A 10,772-nucleotide genomic window follows, 5' to 3' on the forward strand; every position below is an offset into this window, starting at 1 on the left:
GAGTGTTTTGTGCACGACCTCCCAGTGTTCATGCCTGTCTTCTCCGAGAGGTTCAAGTGTGTGCGCTCGGTGTTCGGTTGTGCGTTTTCTCTCCCGTGTGTGGAGAGCTCATAAGCACGACGATGCAGCAGGCAGGAAGCTCTGATCCCATCAGGCGTGTCAGCAGGGGCAGTTTTTCATAAGGTAGTAATCTCACCACACAAAGGGGTGTCCAATATTAGAGAGAGCCCCTACCTCTGAGCTAATCAAGACCTGACCAACCCTTCTCCTGGCTCGCCAACCCTCTAAACATTACCTCATCTGGAGGCTTAGCCTAGCCACATGTAGCTCCATCCTGCTGGTGAACATGATAACTCACTTAGCTCAGTACGATAGCTAGAAAAAAACGGAAATATAAGAAGGGATATAAAAGAAATGGGACCACTACACAACTACCTATGGTGCCTGGTGCCAGGGAAAGGTATTTTAAAAGGGAGAGGAAAGAAAGAATCATTTTACCATGTCCTCCAGAAACTCTGGGAAGCAATTTGCTGGTATTCAGTTTCTCTCCCCGCCGTCCTGTTATTGCTGTTTTCCCCTCAACTCTTGGAGCCTTCAACCTGAAAGGAGGTTCTTAAGTTCAGGCTTTGTGTCACTCGGAAACAGTGCATTTGTTGCCAAGGTAACAGGTCTGGGACAGTGAAACTCAGGAGCGGAGAGCACCTTTGTCCATGAATGGACGAAGAGGGACCGGAGCTGTCATTGGTCCAGAGAGCACAGCTTCAGTCTTAAACCTGTCTGTATCAAGAAGCTTGTGATCAAAAGAATCTTCTTGATCCAATATATACCTGAACCTGTTAACCTTATAAAATCAAACCAGCACACCACGTAATTTAAATGGTACAATGGAAAAGCCACTTTGACTGCCTCCATTCTCCTGACCTGCCAGCAACTGCAGAGCTCCAGTGAAACCTTAGATTTACATAAAACAGAGTGGGTTGATCTATGTCGCTACTCCAAGTTTGACTTTTTAAATGTTCTGTGAAGATACTGGAGAAGGTCTGACTCATGTGGTCATTATAAAACCAGCTTTGGTTAACCAAAGGCCTTAGAAATAATGTGACAAGAAAGTGGTTAGGGCAGTTGAATGATAGCCTAAGCCTGAGTAGCAAGACCTTCATCAGACCTTCAAATCAGGGCAATATTGTTTAGTTATTTCTATCCTGTTAGTCATCTGCACTATAACCTGCATTATATACATAGGAAAACAGAGAAAGGAACAGATTCCACATATTGTTCTGTGGGAAAATACATATTTGTTGCAGTGCAAATGCAAGCTTGGGCAGAGCTGGACGTAATTACATCTGATTCCTCAGTTTTTCGTCAACTTTGCTCTTGAATGAGTTCCTCCGTGAATCATTTCATTTCCCAATCCTTTGTCTTTTTCAGATGATCTCAGGTGAGCACAGAGAAGAGGCTGAGTAATGGAAACATGATCTCAAGAGATTCTCAGGTAGGGATGATTCTGTTTTTTCTTTGATCTTCATTCAGTGGAATATGTGAACACACAGTGCAGTCATATTATGGACTGACAGTTGCTATAAACAACCAGAGTATGTTACATTCACTGATCAAACAGAGGTAGCAGTGGTACTTCACATGTATGTGAGACATGATCAGGGTTGTGGCACTGGCTTTATGCCCACGTGCTTGTTATTTTTTTTATTTTTTATTGTGTAACTCAAGTCATGACAGCACGGTAAAGAATGCAGTGGCATAGAGATATCACTTCAAACACGGCGTCTCTCAGGAGCCTCAGATCCTTTCAGTGGAACTGAATGAAGATATGCTTTGATGGCCCACCACAGAGTCGGTGGCCTTCAAAGAAACCTGTTGATGGGCTTGTGCAGGGCAGCCAGCAGGCTGAATGAGTGGTACTGTATACGTGCGCCTCTCAGGGTACCCGTGGGTGTTCTCAATGAAGGTCAAACATCCTTGACCCCAACATGAGTACTCGTTCTCCATAGATTTTAAGCTTGCATTATCTTCTTTTTTTCCTCTACCAGTTTCTCTGGGTAAATGAAGGGGAACTGTGTGTGTGGATGGCAGGGTGCCAGCAGACAGGTACAGTAGATGTGCTGATGAGGGAGGCCGATAGGAGCCGGCCTCCGTCACAGCCCCAGGCACAGACAGGCGTACACGGGCAGGCTGAGACTCAGAGGCAGGTTGGGACCTGGTTCTGTATCCTGATGCTGCTCTGCTGGCTCCACTCCAAGGTGAGGCACAGGAGAGAAACGTGGGAAGGGAAAAACCGGAATAGAGGGCAAATGGAGAGATAGAAAAAAAAAAATCAGGTAAAAGGCTGATTGTTGAATGGTGAAGCTGAAAAAGCATACAGTGAAAAATTAGGGTGGATAATAACAGAGGGTGTTAAGAAAAAGCAATAGAGCGGTTGTAGCTTAGGCCAGGGGAAGCAAGCTGGGAAGAGATGATGATGATGATGTGAGGCCCAGGGGAAGGAGAGAGAAGTGGAGGAGGGAGATGAAGAAAGTGCACAAGAGTGAGGCCACATCCTCTGTGCTGGTGGAACGTGACTCCTCGCAGGTAAACCAGCTCAGAGGTGCAGACAGGCAGAAAGAAGATGAGAAACATTGATTGATGACTACTTATCCTCTGACACGTTGTTCCTTCCCCGGGCAAAGAACAGGCGGGACAGGCCGGTCTCACCACTTTACTGTTAAGACAACTGCAGGGCAGAGTGGGTGGTGTGCGGGGGCAGACAACGCATTGTCATTTTGTATGCGCAAGCACAGGTAAAGCAGACTACAGGTTGTCAAAAGGCCACCTACCTGCATTACCTCATCTTGTTCTGATGTTGCAGCAGATGTCGTACACTGATCAACACTGCTCTCAGGGAACAACACATTAATCTAGTCGCTGTGCAAGCTGCTGTCAGAAAAACACAAATACACAAACAATTTTTTCATCTCTTTCCTGAACTGTTACCGTACTTGTGTTCTCAATAAAAGTGCTATTTTATTCCTTTACTTGTTGAACTGAGACATATTGTTGTAATCAAGATTTTTTTTACCTTAAGCAAGACTACATTGACATGTTAATTCTTAGTCCAGCTGCAGCCTGGATTTTGCCGTGGTTTGTCTGCAACATCTTAATGCCAGTTTGAATCCTCGTGCCCGTTTTGTGTGGAAAGTTTGTGGAAGCGGCCAAATTTGTGAAAGGTATCAGGAATCAAGTTTGTGTTGATCTATTTTGGATATGTGATGAATCTCGACTTGTTTTAACTAACCTCACTGATCAGTTTTAAAAAAAGAAAAGATTATACACCTCTAATTTTCTTTAGTATGGGGATGAGAAACACGTGTCAGTGTTCAAGCTTCGAGTGGTTTTTGGCCTCAATCAATCATTAGTTTCTGTATTATGTTTCTAGGATCATACTAAATCCTGGTTTGGACTGGGGACCAGCATCCCCTGCAGCAGATGTTTGCTCCTGGCATGGCTGCGAACAGCGTGAGCTCCATCACTGACAAGCTCGCTCTCAGGACCCAGCGCCAGCAGCTTGGACTTGGAGAAGCTGTGACATAAACTCAGCAGGACAGTGGAGTGTGTTCTGCTGTGCAGACATTATGGAGCACATCAGTCAGCCTGTCTGGAGAGGTGATCAATAGGAAAGGAGGAAAGGTACCTCGATATATTTATATTTACCCTAATTACCACAGTGGATCTACATTGTTTGACTTTTCCTAAATTGAGCCTGGATTAATATTCTAGTGTATATACATCTGCTTTTGATATTCATTCGTTTTATTCACGGTGTTGCTCATACACTGCAGTTTTGACGTACTCTGTGTTGTTCTGGATACAGTATCAACAAGCGCTGGAGCAGTAAATGGAAAGTAATCAGACGCTATTTTCATTTTTAGCTCTATTTTTAAAGACTGAAGACAACACTTACCACAGTGCTGTCACATACAAAATATATCTAGTGGAGAGAGTGTAAAATTAATCAAAAGATGTGTCAATAAGATTCCTCAGGAGGATTACTCAGTTGTTTGAAATGTAATTTTATCATTTGACATCTAATTGTGATCACAAAGAAGCCATTGTAATCAAGGTGCTGATGAATACAAATCAAAAACTCTTAACACTGCATTTCACTGTGACACATTGGCAGCCTGCCTTGATATTGGTTAATTGCCCTGTCAAGCTGTTCATTCTCATGATTATTTATGGCTCAATAAATTTTGTTTTGTCTGTGAAACCCTGTTAGTAAAAATAAAAAAAACTTTATCCAAGCTGCTGTCTGTTTTTTTTTTGCCATTGTAGGAGCAGATCTATGAGATTAATCACTGACAAGATGCATTCATGATGTTTGTTATGTGTCTGCATGTGTGTGTCTGCTGTTAGTATTACTCATTCATTACCAGTTAGGCCAGTATGTGCTGATCTGCTAAGGGGACAATCAGGAGCTGTATCGTTATTGTTAATTTTTTTTCTCCTTCTGAGGCAATGAAAAGCAAAGTAAAAGTGACATTTAAAGTGAAAATGGAAAAATGTGACATTTAAATGGTGGTAAACTGAATTGTTATTGGAAATCACAGGGTTTTACTTCACTAATACCAGTGTGCATAATAGGCCAGTTCTGAAGTAATAGAAAATGTGTTGGGCAAAAACATCATTGTCTTTTATCACAAGGCTCTCTCTAGAAGTTGTCTAGAGTTTTCCTGAAAAAAGATACAGACATGTATCAGACATCACTGAAAATGTGTTTGCCTGCTGAGTTTAGTTTCTATAAGCCTTATATGTATGATGTTGACAGAGAAGTGCTTAATATTACAGTATAGGTCAACAGAGGTGAAACTTAAGGGAGTTTTCACCGTGTTGTGGATAAAAATCCCCACAGCTCCTTCTGCAGAAAGACATTCCAACCTACACCACAAATGCATTTATTGTTTTCTGTTAGTTTAAGTGAGTTCAGCAATTCAACAGTGACTTCCTATTCAACTGTCTTTCACTGTCAATTTCAGCTGTGATTCAATAAGGATTGGCTCTGGTCGGTGGGTGGGTGGGGGCTCTACAGCTCCGGGCCCTGCGGGGGATGGGACGTGGGTGCACGGTAGCTGAGTTGCTAAGGGGGTAATTATTCCTCAAGGGGTTGCTTATTGTTGTCTTTCTCTCTACGATAAAACAAAGCGGTCCGGGTTAGGCTCCATTGCAGTGTGCTCAGGCTTTTATTCCAGCGCTTGACAATGTTCTGACAAGTTGTTCAAAGCATCATAGGCATCATATTAAGAATCAGATTTGTGGGGGACGAGGTCATCGCCGTCTGAAAAAGAAAAGGGGTGTGAAGGCCCCGGCGCTGATGTTTTGGAAGTTGAGCTTCATGACATCTTTATGGCCCTGCTTATGGTCAACAACATTAGCATGTCCACAATGGACTTCCCTGCTAGCCCGCCCCCCCACCCCTTTTTATTTTTTTCTCCCCCGCTTTTTCTCACACACATACACAGCTCAGGGGAAAAATGACCTCTCTACAGCTCTCAATTCACTGCACTTCTATAGTCCTCAATGGACCTGCTCAACAAAAGGTGACATAATTTTCTCAGGGTTTGATTGGCCCCCTCCATGCCACACGATGACATCATGCAACACCCCCCCCCCCAAACACATCACAACCAGCACCAGCACACAACCAACCCTCCCCTCCATGTTCTTGGATGCTGGGTTGCCAAGACAACACAGCTAGGCTCAGGCTGTGGGACAAGACTTGGCACTATATTGCGGGTTGGCTGTCCACAATGAGCTCAGGCAGCGTTGCTCTTGTGTTTGCGGTAAATAGTCTTGGGAAATGATAGAAGGAGACGGGAAGAAGGGGAGCGATGAGGAACAGTGTCTTAGATATCATGGCAACTTCCCTCTTCATTCCACCTCTCCCCTATAGGAAGTGTTGATGTAACTTACTGCATTAAGAAAAGTATTCCTGCACGAAGTATCAAGCCACAAACTTTTAGTGTCAAGCGTGAGCTTTGTGTCGGCCGCTGAGGTCTCACTTGAAGCTCTGCCAAGTTTTGGTGCGAGTTTCATTGTGTCTCAGTTTGAGGTTCAAGGAGGGAGTGTGTGTGTTTGTAGGATGGGTAAGGGGGGCATCTGAAGAGGGCTATGGGCTCATGCACAGCCCACAAGCCATGATAAATTTCCTTGTAATTAATGAAGTAATTGCTGCAGAGATTCACGCCATCTGCCCGAAGCTGAATTTCATCGACATACTCATGCATACTTTTTTTCTAATGAAAATTGAAATGGAAGTTTTAGTCAAACTTTCCAGGAGATGCACAGCATGTTTTCTACAGATAAACTCTTTTTCCCTTTTTCTCTATGCACCCACAATTTGAAAAGGACAATAATTGGGGTGTTCCTCCATTCATTAGTCTATGACGTCAAGTAACAAATCCCGGGTTCTCCCACAGTATCAGAGCCAGAGGAGCTGCTATTGGCTGCCTTGCTCAGCTCAGTACAACCTGTGACCCTGACTAATAAATGCCACTTTTCATGCTGGTGTGAATCCAGGACTATTACAGGCCGTGTACACCGGAGTATCACACACATACAAATGGTCGTTTCCCCTTGGAATTGTCGTTAATGAGGATAATTTGAAGTGAGGTTGACACGCAGCCTGGAGCCAAACCTTGTTGGTTCCAAACACTCCTGCAGCATAGACGCCTTTAAGCACACTCCAAACCATTTCCTCAAATTGGAGCTGTATCTGAAGAGAAAATGACACAATTACTACTTGGTCTTGGAAAAGGTCCACATTTCATGTTGAACATTACATATTGCATTAAAGATTCATGTATGACGCATGGTGGTGCTGGTACATTCTGGTTTTAATGGAAAAAACAAGATAACTCTCTTTTTGCTCTTCCCGTACAGCTTTTTGTCTTTATCTTGTCCATCATGCCAAGTCTATTACCCACTTTAAAGTGCACCTCTTTACAGTTTTCATGCTTTCACTTTCTTGCTGTTCCTTGTGGTGTGATGTGATTAACTGTGGTGTGCCGGGTTGGCCCCTCCTTGGACTTCCTTGGAAGAAAGCATAGCTTTAGTGGGTTTTTGAGCTTGGATGAGCGCTGACTGGGTATCGGTTACCTCTGGCATGCAGAGGGTGCGTGGGCTCCCAGTGACCATGACGTCGATCAACTCAGCTCTGCTTGCACAGGAGAAATGGTGGGAATTCACTACTTTCCTTCTTCTCTGTATTTTCCACAATTGTTCTTTATAGAGGTAACCTATTTTCCAACAGGTTTTCACTTTCTAATGTGTCATGGGATTTACCTTGAGTTTATTACCACCACATTTACCGAAGTAAGAACTTTGTCAACACAACAATGGCAAATTGATGGTGACATTAAAGTTATGTGCTTCCCAAAAATTATAAAACTCGCAGCAGTGTTTCTGGTTTATTCACGGTGACAGCCTTGATTGGCAAGGTGACATGGATGAGGCAGTTGCATGGGAAACCATCCCTCAGTCTGGCAAAGCACCCTCTCTCACCCTCTCCATCCCTCGCCTCTCTCCCTCTCTCTTAATCCCCATTGAGAAGGGGAAGGGGAGACTCGGGAAGCAGGAGAGGATGAGGAGGAGGAGGGGAGCAACAGAACAGGCCAAAGGCTCCACTGACATCCATGGGAATCTGCAGATCCATTCAGTGGTAATTATTAGCATCAATGCAGAGAGGCAGTGACAAGGCGAGGGGCGGGGGCAAGGGAGTGTGAGAGAGTTTTGGGGGTGGGGTTGGGCGGGATGGAAGGATGGGGGGTGTAATGAGACTGGGAGGGTGAGGTGGAGAGCGATGCGGGTTACTTTCATTTATGGCAAAGATGATGTGAGCTTGATCTTATGAGTAAGCACATTTTGATCCAGCGCTGCGTTTCTCTTCTCTTTGTGTGTGGTCTCTGGAGAAGTGATTACAAGAAAAGAAACATTTATAGACAGAGGAACTATACAGTACGTCATCAAGTGCGTAGGCAGTGATCATGAACATTTTATCACTGATTACGTCATTTGCCATTTCGTTTTTATGTTTTAGGTCACATATGACTGGGCAAGTGTTGACTATAGTCATAGTTTTGGATTTCAATTTCATTTATAGCATTGTTGTTGTACTGTTTGTCTCCTAATGACATTTCATGCAAGTATATCATAAGTGTTCATATGGCTGTGTGAGACAGTAAAAGATTTCATATGTGCTTACTGCCTGTCTGTGTGGAATGAAGCGGTATTGTAGACGTTCTCAGGTCCAGGATGCCAGCCTGCTGTCCCCTTTGCATCATACATCACACTGACAGGCCATTTCACTCCTGGATTCAGAATTCCTGCTGAGAAACCACCTCAAACACTTTGGGTTGTCCCTGCTTGGTGAGAACGTCACTCCCAGCACAGAACACCACGTTTTAACTTTTGCCGACTGGCTGCAGAGCCAGATCTGTCCGACGGAGGAAATTATGACAAATGATTTTTGTTTTCTCCCCTTTTTTCACTTGTAAATCTGAAAATTTTCCAGCAGAGGCTGATTCAGAGAAGCAGCTTAATGGCTTGACCTTTACTGACTGGCAAAGAGGAAGGATCAGATTTAAATGGAAGACACAAAAATTTTTAGAGGTGCGTTTTCCCCAAAAGTGTTGCTCATTTCTTCTCTCTGTGAAAGGAAGGTCAAGTCAAAGGTCAGGTACTTGTCCTCTTCAATAGAAGGCCTGACCATGGTCTGGAGTTTACCCTGGAAAACACAGTCAGATAGAGATGTCTCATTATGCCTCTGGTGAATTTAGACAGAGGGTGTCAACCTGTCAACTGCAGGGATAAATGATCTATTCATATGAGGCTGTCAGACAGAAATGTTGCAATAAGTTGGCCACATTATCTGTGTACCATGCATGCAGCATTACAGACTGTTCAAAATATACATATACATATATATATATATATATGCCAACATCTACTACACGCTAAAACTTCAAATGATGTTTTATGTGTGAGAAAAAAATCCCAGCAAGCATTTTTTTTTTTAAGTTGATCACACAGAACAATGCCCCCCAAAAAGTAGATATGGAAATCATATGATGGCATATCAGATACCCAGATACAACATACTGATGTATAAATATGTATGTAAATGTATGACATCTAAAATGCTGCCTGTTCCACATGTAATATATTCGTATATTTTCCTTAAGAGTTTCACATTTCCTGCAAATGCTCAGACATTTTGCTCGCTCGACTGTATTTTTTTAAAATGAATGTGTCCTCTGAATCCTCTGCACTGCAGTACCTTGTCTGCTTTTAAAACCATTCATAGCACAGACCTATTATTGATCAAAAGAAATCCCCTGCACTGTGGTGTACAATGTCTGATAAAGGCCTGTATATCAGGATCTCACCTTTTTGTCTCAACAGATCTGACAGTTTGCTGCCTCCCACACTGCAGGAATCCTCTGGTCAGAGAAAAGACTGACCCCTTGACCCACACACACAAAGTTCCTTTTTGCATGCAGCACATGAATTTCGTTTCCTGATGTCTAGAGTTGGCAGAGGGGTGAGGAACAACGAGAACTCACACGGCCATCTATCACAATGATGGCACTAACAAGATTGTGGAGGTGTGTCGCTCTTCCAGAGGCACTGTGTCCATGTCTTCCTGCACAAAGCCTGAACATATCCCTCCACAGACGTGAACAGAGAGCACCTAAAACCCACTAAAGGTATTACACACACAATCACACATAGACATCCAGATAAGACCTGTCATTCCTGGTCTGGGATGGTCAATAGCCACCAGCTCTCAGGGTATTCAGGCCCTGTTTACACAGTCAGTAAGGCCTTCAGCACCTCTGATTCAGCTGCTTCACCACTGTTGCACATGTATCTACACCAAGATAACCGTTGGTCAGCCGTATTTGCACACGGTCAAGGACATGACATAGATATGGAAAGAATCGACACCATCTTCCCACCTTCTGTCAGGGACTTTCAATCTACCACAAGCTGAGATTGAATGAGTTTTAGGCAAAAAGTGGATTTAGTCATAGTGCTGCTATGACTGTGGTTGGATTTCAATGAGTTTATATTTAGGCTGTTAATGGCTGATAATGATGCTAAAGAGGGAAGAGGTTAAATCTAGCGTGCATCCAGTAGGGCTGAAACATAAGGAGTCCAAGACAAAATTAGGCCTGCTTTTCATCTTGAAATAGAGGATGATGAAAATCCTGCAGACTCAGGGTTTTTCTTTTTGCATGTTTGTATTTCAAAGGCAGTTTTGTCTTCCTGTTCATCCTGCTTGAAATGTAGCCCAGAAAGTTGACGTTGTGTGATCTTATCAGCAAGCCCCAGAAATTCAAAACACCTCCTGCTTCTTCGAAAGCTCCGGGGTCAACACTATTCATAATTCTTTAGAGTATATCATGTTTAATCCAGTGGATTGAGTACGATGAGTAACAAATTACATAATTATCACATTCACATCATTTCATTCATTTTGAATGAATAGTAATTTACTCATGTTGAGGTCCTCATAGTTTATAACAAATGTTATTTTTTTGCATAAACATCTGAGAGCTTAAATTCATGTTGCTTTTTATTTGACTTTTGTGATTTTCTACTTTTGATTTCAGCTGGTTCAAATCACAGCTGTGATGTATATCTTTTTATTATTAATGGTGCCCCTTTCCTGTAAAACTGTGTTCATTCAGTGTTACTCACCAAACTGCATTATGTGTGAGGCC

At 43.1% G+C, this 10,772-nt stretch overlaps 1 long non-coding RNA gene across 1 annotated transcript in view; it reads left to right on the forward strand.

Annotated features, from left to right (window-relative positions):
- The window catches only part of LOC139217030 (uncharacterized), a 49,532-nt gene extending 45,275 nt beyond the window's left edge, over window positions 1-4,257 (forward strand). Inside the window, exons 3-4 of the long non-coding RNA XR_011585593.1 lie at window positions 1,429-1,492; window positions 3,428-4,257. This is a non-coding gene — a long non-coding RNA (uncharacterized lncRNA). The remainder of the gene's footprint in view (window positions 1-1,428; window positions 1,493-3,427) is intronic.
- The last annotated feature ends 6,515 nt before the right edge of the window (window positions 4,258-10,772 follow it).

Source organism: Pempheris klunzingeri, chromosome 17 (assembly GCF_042242105.1).
Source record: "Pempheris klunzingeri isolate RE-2024b chromosome 17, fPemKlu1.hap1, whole genome shotgun sequence".
NCBI lineage: Eukaryota > Metazoa > Chordata > Actinopteri > Acropomatiformes > Pempheridae > Pempheris > Pempheris klunzingeri.